Genomic DNA, 22,739 nt, shown 5'->3' with positions numbered 1-22,739 from the left:
GGCCAACATAGCCAACAAGAATTCCAGCAACCAGAAGACCAGTGTGGAGAGTGGTGAGAGTGTGACAGGGGTAGGATGTCTCTATAATTCAGAGTGGCTGCGGGAGAACAAGACAACCCGATGGAGTTCCTGAACGTGATGAACACTTGCTGTCGGCAGCTGGGCCTGATCACATGGTCATGATGGATCCGCATGCCTCCCAGGTAGAGGCCTTCTTCCACATTCGCAAGGATAACGTGTACACCACATCCGTGGCCCTGCAATGGATCCGCAAGGACATCCACACGTAGAGGAACTGCCTCACGGTTTCCGGGGAAGAGGGCGGGACCAAAAGGGTGACATCGGTTGTGGATGGTCTGAATTTGGAGTTCACATTGCTTCACAAAGAGATGAAGAAAACTTGAACTGGGCCTATGGTTCTGGTGGCTGACATGAACGACCAGGTGGCCATCGTGGTGGACGACGTGGGTGACACCTTTGACAAGATGCCACGCAGAGGAAAAGCTACTGTCAGCTGGAACTACTAAAGTCAATGCTATCCTGGCATGGGGGCGTCTCGAGGCCAGCCATTTCCAGAATAAATAATGCTACTTCTGAGACGATGGTTGTTACAAACCTGATATCACAGCGGACAAAATGAAACACCCCCGAGATTTGTGCGATCGACATTTCCAGGATCTCGGTGGAAATGACCTGGACACACCAACACTGAATCTGTGTCTTACCTTTTCAGCCCAGTTCCCCTGTGACCTGTCCAACAAGCCTATGCTGATATTTTTTCCTTATTATTATTTTTTTTAGTTTTAGGGTTAAGTGTGATCAGATAAGGAAATGAAAACATTAAATGTGTCATCTCTGAGATTCATTTCCCCTCCCCTTCTTTAAAAGTCTGAGACCATTCATTTCTGGTTTTGACAGTGTCGGACAGTGGTTATTTGGCTTTTAAGTGAGAGAAACATTTGTATCATCTTGATTTCTTCTGATAGATGAACTTTTCCTTTGTTCTTTCAGGCCTTTGAGGCAACAAGTCTTCATGTACATGATTACATCGTGGGACCTCATCCTTTATTTAGTTCCAGGTTGCCAAAGGTGACTTCTGATGAAACGCTCTTGTATAAATATATAATAATTAGTGAATATAGGTCTTTGGTAAAACCTTGATAGAAATCTGTTACTTTGGATCAAATTGTACATTTTCATGATACTGCATATTTCTATTTTAGTTTATTTATAGTAACCAGGGTTAAGAGAAACCACTTTGGTTATTGTGCTTAATTTGAATCAAATTTTATTTCATTTAAGATGGCCATTGATACAGCTCATTTTCCATAGACATCAGGCATGTCAGAGGCCAGGGGATTCCGTTTTTGCTTTTGAATTACCACTCATGAAAACTATGTTGTAACTCTCTCTGACTTGGATGCTCCATCATAAAATAACTCAAATTTCACCTACAGATTTGATTTTGACGCCATTTTGAGATCTAACTTCTGAATGCACACCATCCCGACGGCCTCCGTGAGAGACCTGTGGCAGAAGATACAGGCCAACGCCTGGGTTGCTCATCATTTTCTGTTATGGCGCTTTTTGAGCTGTCACTGTTGATTTTCTTTCTCCCCAAATTATGTTATGGATCTCCACCAAAATAGACTCCCTCAAACTCATCAGTCTGATGATTTTATTTGGCTTTTTAGGAGCACTCCTACCAAATGCATATGGAAACATTATACCTTTATTTCATAATTTCATATTATATGGCCCTGAGTTGTTACAGAGAGCAAGTCTAGGCAACTGATGATTTTAACCAAAGTCTTTACCTGAAAAAGATAAGGAAGAGAGAGGTCTATATTAAAGTACAAAGAAGTACACTTTAACGGCTCCTTTGGGAGGATGTTAAAAAACAGCCTAACCTTAGAGGGAGGAAATCCCCAAAGTTGCTTTGTCCATAAGTGGCTCTTTCTAGCCTTCTCATAAACCAGAGGCCTCATTGCATCTGTGGTGGCAGCCAAGACTGTGGATATTATGAGATGTGTGTTGAAAGGGTGTCAAGCTGAATAAGCCAGGACCCAAGAAAGGGCATTTGCATGACTAGTCAAAGACTAGGAATAATAATCAGCCATCTTCCCTCCTGCTGACTTTTAAAATTCATGAAAAATAAATTATCTGAATAAAATTCTGAGGTTGGAAAATCAAATCTACTATGGCCTTACCAAGCTTAAAAGACAGCATTGAGGGTGACAAATATTACTGCCAATAGAGAATAAATTAGAATTAAAAGTAACATTGTGTTTGCAGAAACTTTGCATGTTACTGTACCTTGAACTAACTGTTGAAAAAGATTGATGTTGTAGCCTGGAAAAGTCACCTAGGCATAGCAGATTTCAAAAGTATTTGCTTGACTGATGGTGCCCGGCTATCAAAAGAGATAGTGTCTGGGGTCTTAAAGGCTTGAAGGTGAACAAGCGGCCATCTAGCTCAGAAGCAAATAAGCCCACATGGAAGAAGCACACCGGCCAGTGCGATCACGAGGTGCCCAAGGGACCAGGTATAAGGCATCATGCAAAAAAGAAAAGATATAAGTGTGTGTATGTATGTGTATATATGTGTATATGTATATATGTATGTGTATATATGTATATATATATCATATTAAATGAAGGGGGAAGTGCAGAGTGGAGACCCAAGGCCCAAGTGTCGGCCAATGGAGATCCCCTCATAGAGGGGTTTAGGAGAGGAGATGGGTTAATTAGGGTGTGAGGTAGTATCGATGAAGAACACAGCTTTCCCCCAGTTCCTGGATGCTTCCTCCCCCCAACTACCATGATCCGAATTCTACCTTGCAGGGCTGGATAGGACAGAGGCTGTACACTGGTACATATGAGGGTTGGAGGTACAGGGAATCCAGGGTGGATGATACCTTCAGGACCAAAGGTGTGAGGGATGATGCTGGGAGAGTGGAGGGTGAGTGGGTTGGAAAGGGGGAACTGATTACAAGGAGCCACATGTGACCTCTTCCCTGGGAGAGGGACAGCAGAGAAGGGGGGAAGGGAGACTCCGGATAGGGCAAGATATGACAAAATAACGAGGTATAAATTACCAAGGGCATATGAAGGAGGGGGGAATAGGGAGGGAGGGGGGGGGAAGAGGACCTGATGCAAGGGGCTTAAGTGGAGAGCAAATGCCTTGAGAATGATTGGGGCAGGGAATGTATGGATGTGCTTTATACAATTGATGTATGTATATGTATGGATTGTGGTAAGAGTTGTTTGAGTCCCTAATAAAATGTAAAAGAAGAAAAGAGAAAAAAATGATTAAGGCAAAGACTGTACAGATGTGCTTTATACAATTGATGTATGTATATGTATGAACTGTGAAAAGAATTGTATCAGCCCCAATAAATTGTTAAAATAAAAAAATTTTTAAAAAAAAGAAAAAGAAAAACAAACAAAAAAAACCACGCAGTGTGCCCGTATTCTAGTCTCACAACTGCCTCTTGATCCATAGACAAGTGCCACATGAACACAATGAAGAGTTCTGGAATTTTCCTTCTTCTCCATGTTGCCCATAGTCTGTTATGACTCACACAGTTGAATGTCTTTACGTAATTAAAAAAATCACAAGTAAAAAAAAAAAGTATTTGCTTGAGATGTATAAAGAACCTCGTTTAATGCTATGTAATTTTTACTAACTCAGTATGTTATCTATATTTGTTGGGGTTATTTAAGTACAGAAGTAGAAAGGTGGTTGTAAATGCATATATATGCATATATATTATAGTTAGCTTGATACACAAGGGTAGATGTGAAAATCAATTTATTTTAAAAATGATCATTTTGTTTGAAGTGATCTGTAGGTTAAAAAAACTGAGCATAAAAATCTGTATTGCTATTCTATGAATGAAATGATTGTTTCTGTCATCGTTTAAATCTACAATATGAGTTTTTAAATGCATTTCTGAAAACACAGGAACTAATTAAACTGAACTTAGACATATGCAGTGGCAATGTGGACACTAAGTCTGATGATTTCAGTTCCACAGAATTTTCAGGTTCGTGGCTGTTGATGGTACTGTGGTTAGGTTGCCATCATGTTGGCTCCAGCCCATAGTGGTGCCATGCACAGCAGAATGGAGCGCTGCAGGGCCTGCGCCATCCTCACAATTGTTGCTATGTTTGAGCCCATTGGTGCAGCCACTGTGTCCATCTATCTTGCCAAGGGCCTTCCTCTTTTTCACCCTTCCACTTTACCAAACCTGATATCCTTCTCTAAGGACTCGTCTTTTCTGACAATATATCCAAGTTGTAAGACTATGACACTTTGCCTCTAAGGAGCATGCTCGCCTTACTTTTTCTAATACATATTTGTTTGTCCTTTTAGCAGTCTGTCCATGGTACTTTCAATATTCTCAAGCACCACGATTTAAATGCATCCATTCTTCTATGGTCTTCCTTATTAAATGTCCAATTTTATGGCATGGAAACTTATAAATGAAACCATCCCATAGTTTTATCTGCTCCAAATCTCCTAAGTGTGAGTGGATTTGGTGTACCGTATATACTTGAGTATAAGCTGACCCATTTATCAGATGAGATTGATTTTACCTAATTTTATCACAAAAACTTCCTTTAGAAGCTGAAACAAGGGAAGGAGGAAGAACGGAGTGGAGTACACCTGGGCCCACCAAGCTCAGAGGATGATAACCCGGCTAGAAGGGCCCATCGTACAGAGAGGACCATACAGCTGGCCACACTGCGAGATGTGACATCCTGCACCGACCCATGGCCCTACATGGGACAGCACTTGGGACACAGTGGGGGATGTGCGACTGAGCTGACCCCACCACACTGAGGCAAATAGTGGGGCCGTGCAATAGAGAAGCAGGGCAAGCGGAGCATAGAATTCCCGAGGGAGTATAAAGGATGGACTTTGGGGCCAGGATGTGGCACCCCACACGACTCATCCGGAAAACACTCCTAAAGGCCAACAAACAGACCTCGAACTACTAACAGAATTTTTTTTTCTTTTTTTGCTGTCTTTTTTTTTTACCTTGTAAATTTTGTATGTTAGTGGCTTTTTTGTCTACCAGTGTGTCAGTGTTGCTGCAGTGCCACTTGGGTGCTGTCAAAGCCATCTGCATTTGTATGCACATATTACTATATCAGCAGGTCCACCTAGGTAAGATAGGCTGGACAAACAATGAGAGAAGCAAATAACGGGACCAATGGTCCCGGAGGGGCATGAGAGCGTGGGAGGTAGGGGAAGAGAGGAGGTGTTGGCCAACACAGGGACAAGGGAAAAGTGAGTGGTTCAAAACAAGTGCCAGGGAGGACTGGTAGGGAGTGACCCAAGGGCAAGGTAACAGAGAGGAATTACTGAAACCAGAATGAAGGCTGAATATGTTAGTGGGACTGGAGGAAAGCATAAGGAAATAGAGGAAAAGAGTAGGAAGCAAAGGACATACATAGAAGCCTAAATACAAACATGTTCATATGCAAATATTTATGATTATTGGGGAAATAGACCTATGTACATATATTTATAGGTTCAGTAGTAGGGTAGCAGGTGGACATTGGGCTTCCTCGCTCACACTTCCTCAATACAATAGCACCTTGCCCAGGATGATAACCACCTTCCTGACATGATCACTGAAGACAGACATGTGTATAAGCAAACGTGGTGAAGAAAGCTGATGGTGCCTGGTTATCAAAAAGATATAGCATCTGGGGTCTTAAAGGCTTGAAGGCAAACAAGCAGCCATCTAGCTCGGAAGCAACAAAGCCCACAGAGAAGAAGCACACAGCCTAAGTGAATACAAGGTGTTGAATGGACCAGGTAGCAGATACCAAGGAACAGAAACCATCATTATGTGATCACTTTCCTCACATAAACGCTGAAGATGAATGTATGCATAAGCAAGTGTAGTGAAGAAGGCTGATGGTGCCTGGCTCTTGAGAGATATAGTGTCCAGAGACTTAAAGGCTTGAAAGTAAACAAGCGGACATCTAGCCCAGAAGCAACAAAGCCCACATGAAAGGAGCACACCAACGTGTGATCATGAAGGGCAGAGGGGACGAGGTTTCAAACAACAAAGGCAGGGGGGAAAAGAAATCACATCATCGTAAATGAGGGGAGTGCATGATGGGGACCCAATGCCCATCTGTAGACAGCTGGACATCCCTTGCCGAGGGGTAGTGGGGAGGAGATGGGTCACACAGAGTTCAGTGTAGCAACGATAAAACTCAAAACCTTCCTCTAGTTCTTGAACGCTTCCTCCCCCCCATTATCATGATTCCAATTCTGCTTTGCGGACTTGGTTAGACCAAAGGGTGCACAGCAGTGCAGTAGGGATCTGGAAACACAGGAGTTCTAGGACGGATGGACCCCTCAGGACCAGCAGTGAGAGTGGCGACACTGGGAGGGAAGTGGGTGTAGAAAGAGAGAACCTATCTCGGTGATCTATGTGTAACCTCCTCTCTGGGGGATGGCCATTGGGAAGGTGGGTGAGGGGAGATACCGGGCAGTGTAAGATAAGATAAAATAATAATGTATAAACTATTAAGGGTTCATGGGGGAGGGGGGAGCTTGGAGGGAGGAGGAGGGAAAAAAAGGAAACCGAGCTGATTCCAGGAACCCCAAGTGGAAGGCGAATTTTGAGAATGACAAGGGCAACAAATGTATAAGGGTGATTTACTCAATTGATGTATGTTTGGATTGTGATAAGAGTTGTATGAGCCCCAATAAAATGATTTATTAAAATTTCCTTTAAAATGTGCTGAAAGACTCAGCTTATACACGAGTATATACTGTACATCTAGGCAAGAAGGAGAAATATGAATATATGTGAATGCATGAAAGTTGTGTCTCAAACTTATAGGGGGTGTGCACAGTAGTGTTGGGGTGGGTAGGGTATAAAAGGGAGCCAATGTCAAGGAGTCCACAAAAGAAAAGACTGTTTGGCACTGATTGTGCTAGCAATTGAACAATACTGCTTGATGTGATTGAACTATGGAATGATATGAAATATGTGTTAACTCACAATCATAAAAAAAGGATAAGGTAAATAAGAAGCTAGGAGAAGTGTTAAAACAACAACAATTTTAGATCTGAGAAGAACCAAGAAGGTATAAAAATCAAGTGAAGTACTACTAACTAAAGAAAATGTTCAAGAAATAATTATCACTCTGTGGCTTATGTTTGGACAATGAAGAAAGGCGTGCGAAGGTTAAAGACTGGAAAGTCAGTTCTTGCTTGTGGTGGTAGGTGAAGTTGAGTCGGTTCCAACTGTGTAGAAGAGAATGAATCGTTGCCTAGTCATGTAATCCTCAATAGGTTTGAGCCTATGGTTGCAGCCACTGCATCAGCCCAGCAGTGGAAGGTCTTTGTTTTATTCTCACCCTCTGTTTTGCAGGCCTGGTGACCTTCTCCGGGAATCGGGTCCTGCTGATGACATGCCAAGTACACGAGATAAAAGTTCACCATTGTCATGTCTTAGAGGCAATCTGGCTATAATGCTTCCAAGACTGATTTGATCACTCTTCTAGAGAACTTCGCACACACCATAATTCAAATGTGTTGTATTCAGTCTTCCTCATTCATTTTTCTAGCTTTCATATGCATGTGAAGCTATTGAAAGTATCTCTTAATCTTGGTCAGGTTCATTTTATAAATTTTCAAGATACCTTAAGTTTATAACACGTTAAAGAGATCTTGTTCAATAAAATTGCTCAATGCAATTTGATTTCTTGACAGTTAGATCCAAGGGCTTGAATTGTAGATAAAGTAAAATAAAATTTTTGACAACTTAAATGTTTTTCCATTTAGTATGATGTTGTGAGTTGGTCCAGAGTTGAGGAGTTTTGTTTGCTTCATACTGAAGTATAATCCATACTATCGACTGTAGTCTTTCATCTTCATTAGTAAGTGCTTCAAGGCTCTTTAATTACAACAAAGTTGTGTCATATGTGTATCTCATGTTGTTAATGAGTATTCCTCCAAGCATTGTGTTGTGTTTTCTAGACTAGCTTCCAGGAATTTTTTCTTGCCATACAAACTGAATAAATAAAGGGAAACTATGAAGCCAGATGCACACCTGTCATGATTTGAAAGCACCCATTATATTCTGGGTTTTGGTACAGGTCCCACATGAAGTATTCTGGAATTCCCATTCTTCAAATGTTACCCATAGTCTGTTCTGATCCACTAGTCAAATGCTTTACATAGTCACTGTGTTGGACAGGGTTCTCTAGAGAGACAAACCAGATTGCTAGTAATTATATATAAATATATTTATAAAGATAGATATATAATACGAGAAACGAACCGTTAAATTATACACAGATAGATAATACAAGAAATTAACAGTTAATTTATCAAGCAGTGAGGCACTAGCAGTCCTTTAAGACTTGAGAGCCACCAGTTGCCAGTCCCTTTCTGTAGAGAGAGCTGGGCTATACATCCAGGCAGCAAACAGCAAGGCAAGTCACCAACTGTCGGTCCCCAGCTCCAGAGATGAACATTCCAATCGTGTGGGATTAAAGGGACTTCAACTTACAGCGACACAGCCCACAGGATAGGCATCCCATAGGTAGTGTACCCCTTTAAATTGAGGCACAGAACAAGCAAGGCGAGGCTCACCGAGCCATTTATCCCTCCACCCTTCAATTAATCCTACTTGTGCTTATGGGCCAGGCTGGCACAATAAACTATGGCAGTCACTGAAACACAGGTACACATTTTTCTAATACTTCCTGCTTTCAATCAAGATCTATCAGACACCAGCAATATTATCCCTGGGTCCTCTTGAATCTGGCTTGAATTTCTTACAATTCACTCCTAATATATTGTTACAACTTTCATTTGAATTATCTTCAGCAATTTTTTACTTGTATATGATTGATAATTGTTACATTGACAAGAAAATTAAATCTTATAAAACATTGTCTAACCAATTGTATCTTTTAAAACTACATCTTTTAAATGTCCTTTAAAGACATTTACTTATGCAAATAAAAGTTAAGTATATCTCTTCGACAGGGTTCTTCAATCTGTCAATAAAGAACAATTACAACCACAAAAGGAAACCACCAGCCTGCTCAATGTGAAGTTCAGCACCAGGGTTGTCATCCACGGGGGAACTAGCAAACTTCAGACCCTTGTGACTTGTTAGGTTCCAAAGATAAGCTAAACACACACACACACACACACACACACACACACCAGCCGTAAAGAGTTAAGCCACAGTTTAATTAAAACATAGAGCAACTTCAAAAGAAACAAAGCAGGTCCTTCCCAAGAGGGACAGATAAGATATGCTTCTCTATGGGAGTGAAGGGTGTCCTACTTGGTGAGCAGAAAAGGGACACGGTCTGGGGGAAGGCTTCTAGTTTTTAGATGGCACTTTGGAAGCGATGGAGGTTGCTGCTTTGCAGATGGTGATGCGACTGTCTGATTAGCTGCTCAGTTTGTCCTTGAGTCTCATGCATCTTTTCTTTCAAATTTATCTGAGCTTTGGTTCTGAATCAGGATGTTTCAGGATTATCTCCAAGTCCAGGTTTGTGCCTTGACATTTACCAGGGCCTGGCTTCTATTAAATTGTTTACCAAGCCTGATCTCAAAAGATCCTTTGTTAATGCCCTTAGCAGACAGGACAGAAGCTCCTGTTTTGTCCCTTACACTCAACTTATTTTAAATATTGCATAAACTAGCAATAGTTAACGGCCGAAGCATAAAGAAAAGACTAGTCTTGGAAATTTCCCCATTTGAATCACATAGCAAGTCAAAAGCCTTGTACCAAACTACCGATGGGTGACCCAATAGAAATGGCCTAAATAATCCATAGACATTCTCCCTTTTATTTTTTCATTGATAAATCCTGAGGCTATGGGGCAGGTTTTGTTGAGGGACTTCTTACAATGATCCAAATTTATGAAAGTTTCCATTGTGCCTCATTGTGACAGTTAGCCATTGTGTCAATTTGGCTGGGCCAGGATTCTCAGTGGTTGGGCAGCAATCCCTTATGATGTGACCTGATATAATGTAATCAATTCCATGATGTGGCATCTAAGCAGTTGTGGGAAGATTAGGGTAGTGAACCCCCTTATTCAGGCCACAGTCCTGATGTATTTGAAGTTTTTTTTAGGGGTGTGGCTTACTTCCTGTATAAGTTGGCACTGGGGGAAGCTAGTTAACTTCTTGTTGGGTCTGGATTCTGTATTTGGATCACTTACTTTCAGTTCTCTGGACTTAGGCCAATGACCCATGAGATTACCTATCAGCAACAGTCTCCCATCTGCTCTGCTGACATTGGATTCATTGGAATCTACAGCTACCTACTGATCTACTGACGTTGAATTCATCCCCTTCTACAACCCCCAGTTAGTGATCTGCCTGCTTCTTTGGTGGTCTTTCTGCTTCCTGGCTCATCAGTTCCACAACCATGAAAGTTATAAGATGCCCCACTTTAACAACTAATCCACAGACTTGAGCTGGACTGGATGCACTCGCTTCTACACCTATGTGAGCCATTTTCTTCTTGATAGAAATTTCTCTATCCATATCTCTATGCATATATGAAATATTGGTTATACACTGGTTTTGATTCTCTAGAGCACCCAGCCAAACACACTCATGAAGAAGCCATACACAACCAGAAGAAGTGCTGTCAGGTCCTAGAGCCTTTACATATTGTTTGATATATTCAAGTTTGTTGTAATCCCTCTAGATTTTTAATTCATTCTAACCTTTGGATCTCATCTTCTAGGACTTCACCTTTCACTAGTCTGTATGTGGCCCTACAGACAATGTTCTCTTGTGAGTCGTAGAATTTTCGTTGATGAATTTTGAAAAGCAGCTCACCAAGCCTTTCTTTGTAGTTTAATTTGCAAAGCTCAGGATAGCATTGCCTCACTGCCACTGAATCCATTCTCACTCACCGAAGCCCCGTATGTTTGCATAGAACTGCCCCTATGGGTGTCTGAGATGGTAACTATTTACAGGAGTCGACAGCCTCATCTTTCTCCTATATGCTAGTGGATTCAAACTGCTGACCTTGTGGTTAGCAGCTCAAAGGTAACCACCCTTTGAGCTCAATTCTCAATTAATATATTTAGCATCACAATTATACAGCCTAAGATTTCTAGTTTGATAACTAGCAGCATATAGTTGAATAAGTTAGCAGCAGTCAGTTAATTGGTAAGTTATCCCCAATTTTCCAAGTTATACATTTGTCCACAAAAGTGCAAGTTACACTATAGACCTTCTTTATTATAATGACCTACTAGAATAACATTTCTTTATAAAGGATAGCCAATCACTTAATTTGTAAAGAAAAGAATTGTGTATGCTAAAATAACTAATTAGATGTAACCAAATACGAATATGGTCAGTAACTATGCAGCCTACAATACACATGCATAAAGGTTTCCTGGCCGTGGGGTTAGAGAATCAAGGTTTAAATATGCCTTTTCCTATTATCATTGAAAGTACCTGGTGGCATAACAGTGTAAGATGTGGCTGATAACTGAAATGCTGGCAGGTTAACTCAGCTAGAGTAATACCCAGCCAACTGTCACCAGAAAGCTGAAATCTTAGAAAGGCCTATGCAGTAGTTCTACTCTGTCAATATCCCTGAGCGACAAACCGACTCAACAGCACCTAACACCAACAACACATCATTTAGCTTCACTGTGCATATGGTTGCTATGAATCCTTTGGCAGTTGGGTGTTTTGGTTTGTTCTGGTTTTGTTTGGGTCTCATTTGTAAGATGGGTTTAATATTGCCCAGTTTTATTGTGAGGATCAACTGAAGATCACGGTCTTTTGCCTGGTAATATGTTCCCAAAGTGATGGCTGTTAATGGAATGGACCCTCCACGGCTCGATAATGGGCCCTTTCCTTTCTATCTATTCTGGATTTAATCCCTGCAGGGGGAACCTTGAGCAGGTTTGGGTCCGCTGTGAGGCTGCCCTGATCTTTGAGGACTGGCGTTTGAAGTGTTTCCAAATAGAAAATGAACATAAAGCATGGAGTGAACTTTGACTGTTGCTTTGGGGTCTTTCTTCACAGAAAAAAGGAACTAAAGACAGAATTCTCCAGAGAAATAAAGGACTAGACCAAGTTCCCAATAAAAATAGCCATGCACTGAGATACAGTATGAACTAGCCAATCCAATTAGAGAGAGAGAGAGAGAGAGAGAGAGAGAGAGAGAGAGAGAGAGAGAGAGAGAGAGAGAGAGAAGAGAGAGCATGTTATATTTTATTATTTCATTCCTCTTTGGGTTCTGTGCTTATGGTCAGAATGACTTTGCAAAACATGATCGTTTCTGATGTGAATTTTCACATAATTGTAAGGATATAAAGCAAATAAGGAAATTGATGGAATGTCAACTGATAATTTCCAACAGACAGATCCGATGTTGGAAGGGCTCACTTATCAATGCCAAGAAATTTGGGAGATATTTACCTGACTAATAAATTAGAAAAAAATCCATATTTTTGTTCATTCCAAAGAAAAATGATCTTAGCAACTTAGGAAGAATGGGGATTCCAGAATACCTAGTTGTACTCACGTGGAATCTGTACATAGTTCAAGAGGTAATTGTTCAAACATGCAATTGAACAGAATATTGTATACTTAAAATCAGAATGGTGTGTCAGGGTTTTATTCTTTCACCATATTTATTAAATCTGCATGATAAGCAAATAATCCAAGAAGCTGTACTAAATGAAGAAGAATGTGATGATATGCAGATGATATGACCTTTCCTACTTATAGTGAGAAAAATTTGAGGCACTTGCTGATGAAAATAAAATGCTGCAAGCTTCAGTATGGATTGCAACTCAATATAAAGGAAAACAATATGCTCACAACTGGACTAATAGAGAGCACCAAGATAAATGGATAAAAAAATGAAAGTCTAAGGATAAAGCCATTAATTTGACCTATCTCCTAGAAGAGCTTGCACTGTGGCCAAAATCTGGATGATTATATTAGAATTATTTATTTATTTTTTAATAAATAGTTTTATTGAGGGCTCTTATAGCTCTTAAAACAATCCATATATCAATTATATGAAGCATGTTTGTACACATGTTGCCATTATCATTTTCTTTTTTAATACTTTTATTGGGGGCTCTTAAATCTCTTATCACAATTCATACATTCATCCAGTGTGTCAAGCACCTTTGCACATATGCCACCATCATCATTTTCAAAGCATTCTCTTCCCACTGGAGCCCCTAATATCAACTACCCATTTCTTCCTCCTCCCTCCCTCACCCACCCTATTTCACAAACCCTTGATAAGTTACAGATTATTATTTCTGTATCTTATATAGTTCTTCATCGCTCCTCACCCACTTTTCCATTATTCATCCCCCTGGGAGGGGGTATTAAGTTGATTCTTGTGATCAATTCCCCCTTTCTGCCCCACCATCTCCTAATCCTACTGGTATCTCTACTCTCATCATTGGCCCTGAGGGGTTTATCTATCCTGGATTCCCTGTGTTTGGGGCTCTTATCTGTAGCAGTGTGCATGTTCTTGTCTAATCCAATTTTTAAGGTAGAATTGAAGTCATGAAAGTGGGGTGAAGGAACCACCAAAGAACTAGAGGAACGTAGTGTGTTTCATCAGTGCTATACTGCACCCTGACTGGCTCATCTCTTCCCTGTGACCCCTCTGTGAGGGGATGTCCAATTGTCTACAGATAGGCATTGGGTCTCTACTCCATGCTCCCCCCACCCACCCACCTCATTCACACTGGGTATGATTTCATTCTGGGTCTTAGATGCCTGATACCTGATCCCATCGACACCTCATCATCACACAGGCTGGTGATCTTTTTCCATGTGGGCTTTGTTGCTTCTCAGCTAGATGGCTGCTTGTTTATTTTCAAGGCTTTAAGACACCAGGAACTATATCTTTTGATAGTGAGGTACCATCAGCTTTCTTCATCACATTTACTTATATACCCATTTTGTCTTCAGTGATTGTGTTGGGAAGGTGAGCATCACAGAATGCTAGATTGTTAGAACAAAGTGTTTTTGCATTGAGGGAGTACTTGAGTTGAGACCTAATGTCCATCTGCAAACTTGATTCTTAACATATAGATATGAGTACATTGTTCTACTTTCCTCTCATTAAATTTGAATTTATAAATGTACACGCCTTTAGTTAGGCCTCTATAAATGTCCTTTGGCTCCTAGTTCTTCTATTTCATTTTACTTTCCTCTTCTCCCACCATCATGTTTGCCCTCATTCAGGTTTAATAATTCCTTGCTGCTACATTGCCTTTGAGTAAGCACCACTAGGCATCCTATGACCTTCCTTTCATTGATTATAGTTCACTTGTTGTTCCCTTGTCCCTGGGTTGGTTTTCTCTCTCTCTCTCTCTCTCTCTGTGTGTGTGTTCCTTTCTCCCACCTCCCCTTTTTCCATATCTCCCAGAACCATTGCTCCCGTTCCATTCATCTCTGAATTATTTATCCCACCTATCTTTATCTAGATAGACATACAGATACATTAATAAGTGCATAACCAGGCAAAGTGAAATAAAAAAAACAATGGAAGTCAAGAACAACAACAACCAAAAGCAAAATAAAAATAACAAAAAGAAAGCCACTGACAAAAATGAAAAGCCGGTACATAGTTCAAGATCTGTTTGTTGACCTTTATGAGTGTTTTCCAGTTGAGTCTGATGGGGTGCCACACTCTGTCTCCTAAGTCTATTTTTGGTATTCTCTGGGGGTTTTATCAGTCTGCTCCCCCTGCTGCTCTGCTGCATGCCTTCAGTACCTTACCCCAGTGTGATGGGGCCAGACTGTGCACTATTCCTGTACTGTGTCCCCAGTGCTGTCCCCTGCAGTGCCATGGTTCAGTGAGGAACACCGTGCCCTGTGGTGGGTCAAGTCCTATGCAAGTCCTACGGGCCTCCCCATGCATTGCCTGCTCATAGCCGGAACATCATCCTCAGGGATTGGTGGGCCAGGTTGTCTTCTCCTCCCTCTCCATCCCTATTCATTTCTCTGTGTGCTCTAACCCGTCATGCATCTCTCCTCAAGCTGTAGCCCAGTGCTGTCCTCTGAAGTGCATTCTTCTCAGGTGGGGGGAGGGGGGCCATTAAAATATTTAAAATAAAATTTCAGGAACACAGATTAGAAATCACATATAAAACACCCTTCCTACCTCCATGTAATTCTTGTCCCAAGAAATTTTAGTGTTATCATGGCAGGTTCACTCACTAGTTTTAGGATGAATTTTGCTCATTTTTGTCCAAAAACATTATCAACAACTTTGGAATCTGGTTTGCAATTTTGCTAATGACCTGAATTTTCAATGCATAGTTGATTACAACCCAACTTTTACATATATCATGCTTTTTTTTTTAGTTAACAAGGAGCTAACAAAACAAACACACTTGGATACCCCTAGGCTATAAAGAGCTTAATTTCCCCCCACGTTCCCTCGGTGAACCAATACTTAGCCAAAGTCGTTAGGAAATTTGTTCACAGAAGTCTTCAATGAAGGATAAAGATATGGAAACACCACGTTTAGACGTGTACAGACCTAGATGGAGGTTATGTTGAGAAATAATAGCTTCGCTTTTGTTATTTTTGTTCTTCCTATGATTTTATAGCCACTACTGTGGATTACCCATATATAGGTCACAGAAGCAACAATACTGTTATTTCCTTTAATCCATCAACATTTTAAACCACTGGAATGATTTATATTGTTGAACCATATAGAAAGAATAAAGACACTTAAAATCCTAAAAGGAAAGCCACAATCATAAAAAGTATAAATATTATAGAGTATACAAAAAGGGAGTCACCAAAATATATATTTCTACTTTTCATAACTTGATTTTTCATATTGAAAGTTTCAGCTATATATTATTTTAAATGTATGTTAAATCCTGAATCACCACTGGGGATAAAGACCATTTATTGCTTAAAAAACTGACAGTACCAATGCTAAAGTTGATATTGACAGGGAGTTGAAATGCCTTAAATTACATTACTTAAACTTTGTGTTAGATTATTCTTTTTAGCTTGTATGACAGTGCTTTATTTGTTTGGGTTTTACTAAAAACCTGTTTATGCTTCTTCAACATCTAATAGTCTAAGATTTATTAGTCACAATCCAGGCTGATATTTTAAATGCTAACATTTCATTTAGTGCCACTGGTCTCAGATAGTTCATTGAAGAAAGCAGTAAGGAAGAAAGTCAGGTTTCAAGAGACAGGTACAATTTGTAAATATAGGAATTATAAATGAAAGGAAGACTTCTACATACAGATTGAAGGAATTTGGTTTGCTTCATTACTTCCAAACAAGGAAGGATAAAATACACTCAAGAAGGGAGACCCTGAGTCTCGGAACCACTCATACTCCAGGAACCCAAATTTGGTTTGGGTTAGAGCTAAAATGTTTAGGAAGTTAGTTTGAAATGAGGGAAAGCAAGCCAAGATTGTGGTCAGAACATCCTGAAATGAAGACTACTCAAGTTGGTTTTTATGCTCTTGTCAACAGTGCACATCCGTGAGTGAAATAGTTAAGCTTCCAGGCACCAGAAGCAAGCAACCTCACGCTGCACCCCAGATCTAGTACAGCCAACACTAGCATACACTAGACAAGTTGTTCGATCCTTCTGTCCTCATCGTTGACAGGCAAAAGTACTCAGGCACGTCTGGAGGTAATGTACCAGAAGGCATACTTCAGACAAACCTTAAAATCGACACAGTAAGCTACCACTTCAGTTTATTCAGAAAATGTGATAATTTTCACACTTTGCTGACCCAGTCTAGTATTAGTGTGGAGGTACTTGAGTCATAACTGAAGTTGACAGACTATGTACCAACCTTTGGTTGAAAACCATGGACCATGGCAGACCATTCTGTTGGATCCCCGAGGTAGCCTAGCATCCTCTTCTATTACAGTGTATAGTGCTTGGTATGTGTCTCAGTCTCCTGCTATACCCTGAGTCTCTGAACCACTCATATTCCAGATACCCATAGCCACCTGGCTAAAGCATATTGCCTGAATCAATGAGTGAGTGAACACATGCTACTGAAGGAGCTGATAAGTGAGGAAGGCATGTCATTTGCCAACATCTGTTCTTAGAACATTGATGTCTGTGTGGTCAGGGATTTTGAGATCTAAGAGAAATTGCTGGAATGAGGCAACCAAGAGAGGTTGCTGAAGAGCTCATCCCCCCACAGGTGAGTAGCACTCTTTCAGTATCAACACAATCCTTGAAAAGGCCTCCATGGTCACCAACTCCAGGGATGGGCACTGAGGGTCTCCTTGCAGCAAAGCAAATCTGAGTTAGGGACAGGGTCCCCTAGGTGTACCTCTGCCCCTGCATGAGGAATGGTCTCAAGAACATCACGAAGACAATTCTAACAAACACTTTGTCAAAGTTAACGTTGAAAAAACACATATCCTGTTGCCTGACAATAGGAATTTTTTTCAGTCTCTGTTTGAACTTCTAGGCTTTAAAATAATGAGAACAAAAGCTATTTTCGGCACTATGGTTAAACTGATAAAAATGCCTTTCATTATTTGAATGTGAATGATCATATATGTTCGTATTTAGGGACTCTGCTTTGCTGTAAGCTTTGAAAAGTGGTGAGACTGACATTACTTATTCTGGCTCAGGGACTTCAAACAGGTCAAAAATAGCAGACCTAGTTCTTTTCGGTCACCTGTGTCTACTTCCACATGTGTATTCAATTGGGTCTTGTAGAGAAGCAAAATCAGGACAAGTATATACTTTTATAAAGAGAGGCTAACCAGGCTGGCTCACTTTTGTGGATCAGATGCTTGGCCAAGACCTTTTGTGACTCACATAATTGCCTGGCCAAAGAGCCAAGGAACAGGACAAGGCCTGTAAGAGGACAAGGCGGAGGGGCTGTGGCAACTGTGCAGGCCGCACGTCTGATCGCAGCTGCAGCAGCCTTGGCTGGTGGCTGAGTTAGAAGGCCACAGGGAGATGCAACTGTAGGCTTCAAAGCAGCTTCTGTGGGATACAGGATGGTATAAACGGTGAAGCAGGCTGCAGAAGAGCCAGTTGCATCGGAGCTGACTGATGCAGATCCCACACTAGCGAGAGGAGGAGAGGCAGAACGCCCCTCCTGACCTTCACTTATAGCTAGAATAAGTATGCCCCACCCCCAAAGAGACAGTCAGGCTGGCACTTGGCAAGGCAGTGCAGGGACCTCAGAGGGACAACTCCACTGTCAACCTGCAACAATCAAGGTGAGTTGTCATCAAGTTACCTATCCCAAGGTGCACTAAACAGGTGTGGTCAAGTCACCTCCAAGCCATTGCAACTCATGTGTGTCAGAGGACAGCTGTACTCCATCAGGACATTCTGGCTGGTTTTCCAAAAGCTCTCCAGGCCTTACTTCCAAGGCAATTGTCCATGAATTTGAACCCCCGAACTTTTAGTTAGCAGCCAAGTACATTAACTGTGGGCACCATCCAGAGACTCGTCAAAACCTTCGGCAAGATTTTAATCCACACGGAACAGGCAAATTAAAAGCCCTGGGGCCATTCTACCAACCTGACTCATTAAATCGACTCTGATTCCAGAGGGTTGCATTTTAAATAACTTTTCCATTCTGATGTGCAAGCACAACTGGGAATGCACATTGATCACAGTCATGTAGGGGAGTAAACTCTTAGTTTACCTTTCTTGTAGACTCAATTTTAAATGTATTCAGAAGTTATTTTTAAATCCCTTTAAAATCTCTGCCTGATCACCTGTGTATAGATTCTAAAAACAGAAACTAAAAGATGATCTCCATTTATTTAAAAACAAAAAGCAGCTGACTCTAAAATTGAACTTGTAGGTTTCAATAAATGCCTTCTATCATTGCCTTTGAGTCAATGCTGACTCAGCACCACCCACCCCCACCCTGACCCCCAGTTGGCTTTCTGTTACTATAACTGCTTTCTGGAGAGAAAGCCCAGTCTTCCTCCAGCAGAGCTGCTGGTGGTTTTCAATGGCCAACCACGAGGATGCAGCCCAGTGCATAAACACAGCACCACGAGTGCTCCATAACAAACGGCTTAGGGCAAAGTTTATTTTACAGCATTGATTTTCATTTTGGACTCAAAGTGGAAATAAAAGCACGGGGATTAAAAGCAAAGACAACGTGTCTTCAGTACAAGACAAATGCAAGTCACAAAAGCCATGTGCTAGTTATTTTTTAAAATAGCAGCAAATGAAACAAACAAAATCCAGTTCTTTTGTTCCTTATAGGGATAGACATACCTCCAGTGGGAGAGAGGGCACATCTGAGTGTTGGGGCCTGAGGAAGGAGCAGGAAGAATGGAGGAATTTAGCACACACACACACACACACACACACACACGCGCGCGCGATTGTGAGGCAAGAGAAAAAAATGGAGTGCAAAGGATAAGCTGGTGGCTGAAAATTAGAATAGAATCAAGCCAGCCAGGCAGCCTGGGAGCCGGATGCTCAGGAACGGGCTGATGCAAGCACAAATGTCTTGATCAATATTCAATCGCGGGCTGGGTGGGGGGTGGGGGGGCACTAATGTTCTTATGGCTTCATTGCCACTGTTCTTAGCGTCATCCAGTTGTGTGTTCAAATGAAGGAAGCCCCTCCCCGTCCTTCATCCTTCTCCAACCATTGACGTGTTGGAGCCACTGTGCCAATTCATCTCCTTGAGAGACTTCCCTTTGATGACTCTCTTATCCACATGATGTCCTTTGGGGGACTAATTTCTATTGATAGCATGTTTAAAGTATACGTTCTGCTGCTGTTCACAAGATTGTCAGTGGCTCATCCTGCAAAAGGCAGATTAGTTTGCTGTTCGCCTGGAAGCTCGGCTGAAAACTGTTCCCCAGAAGTGACTCTGCTAGTGTGTGAAACACAGGTGACATAGCTTTCGGCGGCAGAGCAACATGCAAGCCACTGCAGTATCTCAAACTGACCGATGAACGGTGGTCTTGGCCATTTGAGATTAACATTCCCTGTGGTTTGAGGTGAGGCTGACGTGGCCTAGGGAAAGACAGACAGGCTGGGTAGAGGTATTCACTGAAATTAAAGCAGGATATGAAAAAGGGAATGGGGTGGGTGACTAACCCCATACTCCTGAAGAACAAAGTACTGCTATTGAGTGGATTTCCGCTCATGGGAACCCTATGGGGCAGAGCAGGGCTGCCCCTGTGGATGGACAAGACTGTGTATATCTGTGTCTACCTGGACTGCAAAGGAAACCCGAGTGGAGTCTATGGTGGGTTTTAACCATGAGAGCTCCAACGGAACCCAGGAAAGTTCACCAAAGACTTTTGAGGTTTAGTCTCACATAGCACTTTTCGGTTGCACTAAAATTCCACGTCTTTCACCTCATAATGAGACATTTTATAGACCCTAGAAGTGGCAGAAAGTTGTAGTGTGTGCGACAAATTCCAATGATGGTGTGATTATATTTGACTTCACATCATTATCAAAATGGAGGCAGCCAGTAACCAATTCTGACAGAGAAATTAGCAAGAAAATCAATTAGAGATGTACAAACTTTACAAGTAGTGAGATTCGTGGTAAAAATAACGTAGAAGATGGGAATGCTTCTAAGGACATTTTCTAAGCGCCCCCTCGGCATTCTTTTCTCAATATGGTAATCAGTGTGAAGTCAGTAATCGGTTCACAAGGCCAGAGTCAGGAGGTTCGGGGATTCTGTGCCAAGAAATTGCATCAGAGAAGATCTGGCATCAGTTTCACCAGGAAGTTTTCTCTGAAGCCTGCAGGGAGACATCGCGTACTCCAACCAGAACGTTGGTGGTTTTCATTACATACATTTTTAACTTTCTAAGAGCCCTGACGGTACGGTGCTTTCAGTGCTTGACTGAGAAAGGCTGGCAATTGGAACTCCCCCGCTGCCCCATGGGAGAGAAGCGTGACACTGTTCTTCTATCATAATGAACAGCTCTGTCATGGGGCAGTTCTGTCCTGTCCTGAGGGTCCTTGTGAGTAGGAATGAACCCATGGTCGTGGTTCGGGTTTTCGTATTTCAGTAAGTCTTCTGGGAACCCATTCCTTCTCTTCCCTGACCGTGACTCTGAGGTAAACAAAGATTTCTCTTTAGGAACAGCCCACTGAGCTGACCTCGAACCACAAGAACGGTTGGAAATAAAGAACACAAGGTGAATTCCTCACAATAGTTGTATTCCTTCGACTTTACTATTGATTTCCATGACTCCTAAACAGAAACAATTTCTCATAACACAGTGTTAACTCCCTTCTTTCAAGGAATGCATTATCCAGTGGGGTGGGGGTGGGGGTGGGGATGGGGGCAGGAAATAAACTCATAAGGCAGGGAAATCGGAACTGTTACTTCCTGTCTTTAGTTTTCGCTTCCTGTTGCTCCTCTAGAGCTACACCTTAGGCTCCGTAAATCTCTATCCCCAGAATTTGGATAGGGAAGAATGTGGAAGCCTTCCCAAGAACCTCTCTTTATATATGTTGATAGGTGGATACTCATCATTAGTTTTGATCTCATTCATTTATCTTTATGTTTTAAATAGACAATGCATTTATATGATTCAAAACAACTACTTTATAATCTAATGACATAAAAAAAACAACTATTCCTATCCCAGTCTTCTATCCTTTCAGCTCCCATCTCTGCACTGCCTCAGGCTTCTTTTTGTGTAAAAGCCTTTTCTTCGCTGTTTATAATAGTAGTCTCAAGCAATAGCCGTCCTTTTGTGATTGACATACTTCACTCTGCATAATATCCTCCAGGTTCATCCATTATATTAGGACTCATCACGAATCTTTAACATTGCATAGTATTCCATATTCCATTTTCTCTGTGTACAGTAATTTATCCTCTCTTGCAGTGATAGCTAATTTCCATCCTTTTGCTATTGTGCATTGTGCTGCTATGAACAAAGATGTGTATCTATCTATCTATTCCTCTCATGGCTCTGGTTTCCTTAGACTACTAACCAAGTAATAGAGATGCTGGATCATATCATATCGTATTTCTGTTTCCAGTGGTCATACCATTTTGGAATCCCATCAAACTACGGGAGCGGTCCGGTCTCTCTATACTCTCACCGACATTTGTTGTTTTCTAGTTTTGAGCTTTGTGAACAGTGCTCCACCATTGGCCTGCCATTTTGTTGTACTGTGGTGGCTTGTCTGTTGCTGCCGTGCTGAGAGCTGTGTCTCCTTTATTTCAGATACCTGCTCCCGTGTGTCACAGATTTCCATGAAGCTTCTTGGGCAAGAATGGAATATGAAGAAAGAATAGGCTGGAGACTCAGGAAAATATGGACACCACACACCAGGCATGAGAAGATTTCGGCAACTGCTAGAGAGATTTTACCTCCACATGTTTTACAGCTCCTATGACACCTCCCTCCGTGTCATTAGGCAGAGCCATCTCACTACACATGACCCAGCAGCTCACACAAGAGTCACCTGCAGTAGACCCCCCTAAAAGTCAAGAAAAACAAACACAACCAATCAAAAAACACCCAAACACATTGAAGTACGAGAGAGAGAGAGAGAGAGAGAGAGAGAGAGAGAGAGAGAGAGAGAGAGAGAGAGACTGACTGGAATTGCCAGAAATAGACTTCATAAGAGTAATGTTTAGGTCCCTTCAAGAGATTTGGGGAATACTCATGAGAACAATGGAAAGAATCGAAAACAAACCAAAAGGATTCCCAAAGACAACACTAAAATAACAGAACTGGGC

The 22,739-nt window shown here is 41.5% G+C and overlaps 1 pseudogene; it reads left to right on the top strand.

Annotated features, from left to right (window-relative positions):
- The first annotated feature begins 413 nt into the window (after window positions 1–413).
- On the top strand, window positions 414–749 carry LOC142448818 (ribose-phosphate pyrophosphokinase 2 pseudogene; annotated as a pseudogene).
- The last annotated feature ends 21,990 nt before the right edge of the window (window positions 750–22,739 follow it).

Source organism: Tenrec ecaudatus, chromosome 5, assembly GCF_050624435.1.
Source record: "Tenrec ecaudatus isolate mTenEca1 chromosome 5, mTenEca1.hap1, whole genome shotgun sequence".
NCBI lineage: Eukaryota > Metazoa > Chordata > Mammalia > Afrosoricida > Tenrecidae > Tenrec > Tenrec ecaudatus.
Note: the sequence above shows the minus strand (reverse complement) of the source record. Positions and strands in the feature narration are given on the sequence as shown.